Source organism: Arachis hypogaea, chromosome 19 (assembly GCF_003086295.3).
Source record: "Arachis hypogaea cultivar Tifrunner chromosome 19, arahy.Tifrunner.gnm2.J5K5, whole genome shotgun sequence".
In the NCBI taxonomy this organism is placed as follows: Eukaryota; Viridiplantae; Streptophyta; class Magnoliopsida; order Fabales; family Fabaceae; genus Arachis; species Arachis hypogaea.
In genome coordinates, this window is record NC_092054.1 from 74,623,193 (window position 1) to 74,630,028 (window position 6,836).

Genomic DNA, 6,836 nt, shown 5'->3' on the forward strand with positions numbered 1-6,836 from the left:
TTTGGGTTCGGGTTCTTACTTTGATCATGGTTCCTTGTGATCCATGCATTAGCATAGAACTCTTGAACTATTAGAGTTCCGACTTGTTGGATGGGGTTTATTAGAACTTCCCAACCTCTTCTATGGATCTCATGTCGGATCTCCGGATACTCATTTCTCTTGAGTTTGAAAGGGACCTCGGGGATCACCTTCTTCTTGGCCACAACATCATAGAAGTAGTCTTGATGAGCTTTGGAGATGAATCTTTCCATCTTCCATGACTCGGAGGTGGAAGCTTTTGTCTTCCCTTTCCCTCTTCTAGAGGATTCTCCGGTCTTGGGTGCCATCAATGGTAATGGAAAAACAAAAAGCTTATGGTTTTACCACACCAAACTTAGAATTTTGCTCGCCCTTGAGCAAGAGAAGAAAGAATAGATGAAGAAGGAGATGAAAATATGGAGGAGAGGAGGGAGAGGTGTATTTGGCCAAGAAGAGAAGAGAGGGTTGTGTGGTGTGAAAATGAGGAAGAATAGAGAGCTATATATTGGGAAGGGAGGGGGGTTAAGGTTCGGCCATAAGGGTGGGTTTTGGGTGGGAAATTGATTTTGAATTTTGAAGGTAGGTGGAATTTATGAGGTAGGTTTATGGGGAAGAGTGGATGATGTGAGTGGTGAAGTGGTGCTAGGGAAGAGAGATTGAGGTGATTGGTGAAGAGTTTTGGGGAAGAGTGTTTATTGGGAAGAGAGGATGAACATTGAGAAGAGGGAAGAGAGTGAGTGGTGGTAGGTGGGGATCCTGTGGGGTCCACAGATCCTTAGGTGTCAAAGATTTGCATCCCTGCACCGATTAGGCATGTAAAATGCCTTTGCATGCAATTCTGGCGTTTAAACGCCGAACTGATGCTTGTTCTGGGCGTTCAACGCCCAGATGCAGCATATTTCTGGCGTTGAACGCCAGCCAGATGCTTGTTTCTGGCGTTCAGCGCCAGCTCTTCTTCACTGCGCATTTCTGGCGTCTGGACGCCAGGATGCTGCTTGTTTCTGGCGTTCAACGCCAGAAACATGCTCTGTTCTGGCGTTGAACGCCAGACAAATGCTCCTTAATGGCGTTTAAACGCCAGTGAGATCCTCCTCCAGGGTGTGATTTTTCTTCTGCTGTTTTTGATTATGTTCTTAATTTTTTTGATTTATTTTGTGACTCCACATGATCATGAACCTATAAAGACATATAACTAATAAAAATATAATTAAATAAAAATTGGGTTGCCTCCCAAGAAGTGCTTCTTTAATGTCAATAGCTTGACAGTAGGCTCTCATGGAGCCTCACAGATGTTCAGAGCATTGTTGAGACTCCCCAACACCAAACTTAGAGTTTGACTGTGGGGGCTCTGGTTGACTCTGTTTTGAGAGAAACTTACTGTGCCTCTTTTCCATGTTTACAGAAGGATGTCCTTGAGTTTTAAACTCAAGGGAGTCCTCATTCAATTGAAGGACTAGTTCACCTCTGTTAACATCAATCACAGCTCTTGCTGTGGCTAGGAAAGGTCTTCCAAGGATGATGGATTCATCCTCATCCTTACCAGTATCTAGGATTATGAAATCAGCAGGGATGTAAAGGCCTTCAACCTTTACTAATATGTCCTCTACTTGTCCATAAGCCTGTTTTCTGGAATTGTCTGCCATCTCTAATGAGATTTTCGCAGCTTGTACCTCAAAGATTCCCAGTTTCTCCATTACAGAGAGTGGCATGAGGTTTATTCCTGACCCAAGGTCACATAGAGCCTTCTCAAAGGTCATGGTGCCTATGGTAGAAGGTATTAAGAACTTTCCAGGATCCTGTTTCTTCTAAGGCAATGTCAGTTGATCCAGATCACTTAGTTCATTGGTGAACAAGGGAGGTTCATCTTTCCAAGTTTCAATACCAAATAATTTGGCATTCAGCTTCATGATTGCACCAAGGTACTTGGTAACTTGCTCCTTAGTAACATCCTCATTCTCTTCAGAAGAGGAATATTCATCAGAGCTCATGAATGGCATAAGGAGGTTTAATGGAATCTCTATGGTCTCTAGATGAGCCTCAGATTCCTTTGGTTCCTCAAAGGGAAACTCCTTATTGATCACTGGACGTCCCAGGAGGTCTTTCTCCTTGGGATTCACGTCCTCCCCTTCCTCTTTGCATTCAGCCATGATGGTTATATCAATGGCCTTGCACTCTCCTTTTGGATTTTCTTCTGTATTGCTTGGGAGAGTACTAGGAGGGCTTTTAGTGACTCTTTTACTCAGCTGGCCCACTTGTGCCTCCAAATTTCTAATGGAGGACCTTGTTTCATTCATGAAACTCACAGTGGCCTTAGATAGATCAGAGACTATGTTTTCTAAATTAGAAGTATTTTGTTCAGAGTTTTCTGTCTGTTGTTGAGTGGATGATGGAAAAGGCTTGCTATTGCTAAACCTGTTTCTTCCACCATTATTAAAGCCTTGTTGAGGCTTTTGATCCTTCCATGAGAGATTTGGGTGATTTCTCCATGAGGGGTTATAGGTGTTTCCATATGGTTCACCCATGTAATTCACCTCTGCTATTGCAGGGTTTTCAGGATCATAGGCCTCTTCTTTAGAAGGCGCCTCTTGAGTACTGTTGGATGCAGCTTGCATTCCATTCAGACTCTGAGAAATCATATTGACTTACTGAGTCAATATTTTATTCTGAGTCAATATAGCATTCAGAGTATCAATTTCAAGAACTCCCTTCTTCTGAGGCGTCCCATTACTCACAGGATTCCTCTCAGAAGTGTACATGAACTGGTTATTAGCAACCATGTCAATGAGTTCTTGAGCTTCTGCAGGCATTTTCTTTAGGTGAATGGATCCACCTGTAGAAGTATCCAATGACTTCTTAGCTAATTCAGACAGACCATCATAGAATATATCCAGGATGGTCCATTCTGAAAGCATGTCAGAAGGACACTTTTTGGTCAGTTGCTTGTATCTCTCCCAAGCTTCATAGAGGGATTCACCGTCTTTCTGTCTGAAGGTTTGAACATCCACTCTAAGCTTACTAAGCTTTTGAGGAGGAAAGAACGTGGCTAAGAAAGCCGTGACCAGCTTATCCCAAAAGTTCAGGCTATCTTTGGGTTGAGAGTCCAACCACACTCTAGCTCTGTCTCTTACAGCAAAGGGGAAAAGCATGAGCCTGTAGACTTCAGGATCTACTCCATTAGTCTTAACAGTATCACATATCTGCAAGAATTTAGTTAAGAACTGAAAAGGATCTTCAGATGGAAGTCCATGGAACTTGCAGTTCTGCTGCATCAGAGAAACTAATTGAGGTTTCAGCTCAAAATTATTTGCTCCAATGGTAGGGATGGAGATGCTTCATCCATGTAAATTGGAATTAGGTGCAGAAAAGTCACCAAGCATTCTCCTTGTATTATTATTATTTTCGGCTGCCATCTCCTCTTCTTGTTCGAAAATTTCTGAAAGGTGCTTGCTGGATTGTTGTAATTTAGCTTCTCTTAGTTTCCTCTTCAGAGTCCTTTCAGATTATGGATCTGCTTCAACAAGAATATTCTTGTCCTTGCTCCTGCCCATATGAAAAAGAGAGAACAGAAAAATAATAATAATAGGGATCCTTTTTACCCAAGTATAGAGGTTCCCTTATGTGAGTAGAAGAAAAGAAGAATAGAAAATCTGAACTCAGAGAGAGAGAGAGTTCAGATTTTTGGTGGGTGAGGAAGAGATGTTAGTAAATAAATAAATAAATAGAAGGAGATGAGAGAGAGAGAGAGAGAATTTTTGAAAATTATTTTTTTTTTTGAAAAAGAGTTAGTGATTTTCGAAAATTGTTTTTGAAAAAGGTTAGTAATTTTCGAAAATTAAAATAATTAGTTAATTAAAAAGAATTTTTGAAAAAGAGGGAGATATTTTCGAAAATTAGAGAGAGAGAGTTAGTTAGGTAGTTTTGAAAAAGATAAGAAATAAACAAAAAGTTAGTTAGTTAGTTGCAACAAATTTTGAAAATCAATTTTTAAAAAGATAAGAAGATAAGAAGTTAGAAAAGATATTTTAAAATCAAATTTTTGAAAAAAGATAAGATAAGAAGATATTTTTGAAAAGATATGATTGAAATTAGTTTTTGAAAAAGATTTGATTTTTAGAATCACAATTAATGACTTGATTCACAAGAAAGCACAGGATATGATTCTAGAACTTAAAGTTTGAATCTTTCTTAACAAGCAAGTAACAAACTTAAAATTTTTGAATCAAAACATTAATTGATGATGTTATTTTCAAAAATTATGATATAAGATTAAGAAAAAAGATTTTTGAAAAATATTTTTATAATTTTCGAAATTAATTAAGAAAAATAAAAAAGATTTGATTTTTGAAAAAGATTTTGAAAAAGATAAGATTTTTAAATTAAAAATTTGATTTGACTCATAAAAACAACTAGATTTTAAAATTTTTTGAAAAAGTCAAATCTAATTTTCAAAATTTTGAGAGAGAAAAAGGGGAAGATATTTTTTTGATTTTTGAAATTTTAATGATGAGAGAGAAAAACATGAAAAATGATGCAATGCATGAAAGTTATGGATCAAAGCAAGGAATGCATGCAAGAATGCTATGAATGTTTAGATGAAAACTAAGAACACTTTGAAGATCATGATGAACATCAAGAACATATTTTTGAAAAATTTTTAATGCAAAGAAAACATGCAAGACACCAAACTTAGAAATCTTTAATGCTTAGACACTAAGATTTCAAGAATGCATATGAAAAACACCATACAACACAAAACACTAAAATATGAAGATCAATCAAGAAGGTTTATCAAGAACAACTTGAAGATCATGATGAATGCAATGCATGAATGCAATTTTCGAAAAATGCAAGATGAGTATGCAATTGACACCAAACTTAAAAATTGACTCATGACTCAAACAAGAAACACAAAAGATTTTTTATTTTTATGATTTTATGATTTTTTTGGATTTTTTGAAAATTATTTGAAAAATAAAAATAAGGATTCCAAAATTTTTAATATGAATTCCAGGAATCTTGTACTCTTATTCTAAAGCTCCAATCTGAGGGTTAGGCATGGCTTAATAGCCAGCCAAGCTTTAGTATGCAATTACATGCATTGAAGTGATTAGTTGAATCCTCAGTCCAAAGGAATTTGGACATGGCTTTACAGCCAGCCAGGATTCTACATGCTTCATGAAACTCTAGAATTCATTCTTAAAAATTCTGAAGAAAAAATATATAAATTTTTTTTTGAAAATAAATTTTTTTTTTCGAAAATAAAGGAAAGATTTTTGAAAGATTTTTAAAAACTTTTTGAAATCAAAATAAGAAGAAAATTACCTAATCTGAGCAACAAGATGAACCGTCAGTTGTCCAAACTCGAACAATCTCCGGCAACGGCACCAAAAACTTGGTGCAAGAAATTGTGATCTTAGGCAACGGCGCCAAAAAAACTCTGTACGCACGTCTTAATAAATTATTTTCCATTCACAACTTCGATACAACTAACCAGCAAGTGCACTGGGTCGTCCAAGTAATAAAACGTTACGTGAGTAAGGGTCGATCCCACGGAGATTGTTGGTATGAAGCAAGCTATGGTCATCTTGTAAATCTCAGTCAGGCGGATAATAATTGATTATAGAGTTTTCGAAAATAAATAATAATTAGACAGAAAATAAAGATAGAAATACTTATGTATATCATTGGTGAGAATTTTAGATAAAGGTATAGAGATGCTTTCGTCCCTCTGAACTTCTGCTTTCCTGCTGTCTTCATCCAATCAGTCCTACTCCTTTCCATGGCTGGCTTTATGTAAGGACATCACCATTGTCAATGCCTACTTTTCATCCTCTCTGGAAAATGGTCCAATGCGCTGTCACTGCATGGCTAATCATCTGGAGGCATCACCGTAGTCAATGGCTGCATCCTATCCTCTTGTGAAAATGGTCCAAATGCTCTGTCACAGCACGGCTAATCATCTGAGGTTCTCGATCATACTGGAATAGGATTCACCCTCCTTTTGCGTCTGTCACTACGCCCAGCACTCGCGAGTTTGAAGTTCATCACAGTCATTCAATCCCAGAGTCCTACTCGGAATACCATAGACAAGGTTTAGACTTTCCGGACTCTCATGAATGCCGTCATTAACCTAGCTTATAGCACGAAGATTCTGATTAAGAGATCCAAGAGATACTCATTCAATCTAAGGTGGAACAGAAGTGGTTGTCAGGCACGCGTTCGTGGGGGAATGATGATGATTGTCACGTTCATCACATTCATGTTGAAGTGCGAATGAATATCTTAGAAGCGGAATAAGATGAATTGAATAGAAAAACAGTAGTACTTTGTATTAATTCATGAGGAACAGCAGAGCTCCACACCTTAATCTATGGAGTGTAGAAACTCTACCGTTAAAAATACATAAGTGAAAGGTTCAGGCATGGCCAAATGGCCAGCCCCCATGATCTAAGAACTAGACGTCCCCAGATGTCTAATACAATAGTAAAAAGTCCTATTTATACTAAACTAGTTACTAGGGTTTACAGAAGTAAGTAATTGATGCATAAATCCACTTCTGGGGCCCACTTGGTGTGTGCTTGGGCTGAGCTTGAATGTTACACGTGCAGAGGCTCTTTCTGGAGTTGAACGCCAGGTTGTAACGTGTTTCTGGCATTCAACTCTGGTTCGTAATGTGTTTCTGGCGTTTAACTCCAGACTGCAGCGTAGAACTGGCGTTCAATTATATATATTGACCATGTATAGACTATTATATATTGCTGGAAAGCCTTGGACGTCTACTTTCCAATGCAATTTGAAGCACGCCATTTTGAGTTCTG

The 6,836-nt window shown here is 37.8% G+C and overlaps 1 non-coding gene across 1 annotated transcript; it reads left to right on the forward strand.

Moving 5' to 3' along the window:
• The first annotated feature begins 2,924 nt into the window (after window positions 1–2,924).
• On the forward strand, window positions 2,925–3,032 carry LOC112780925 (small nucleolar RNA R71). The gene has a single exon (XR_003191731.1). It is a non-coding gene; the product is annotated as a small nucleolar RNA R71 (small nucleolar RNA).
• Window positions 3,033–6,836: the final 3,804 nt, after the last annotated feature.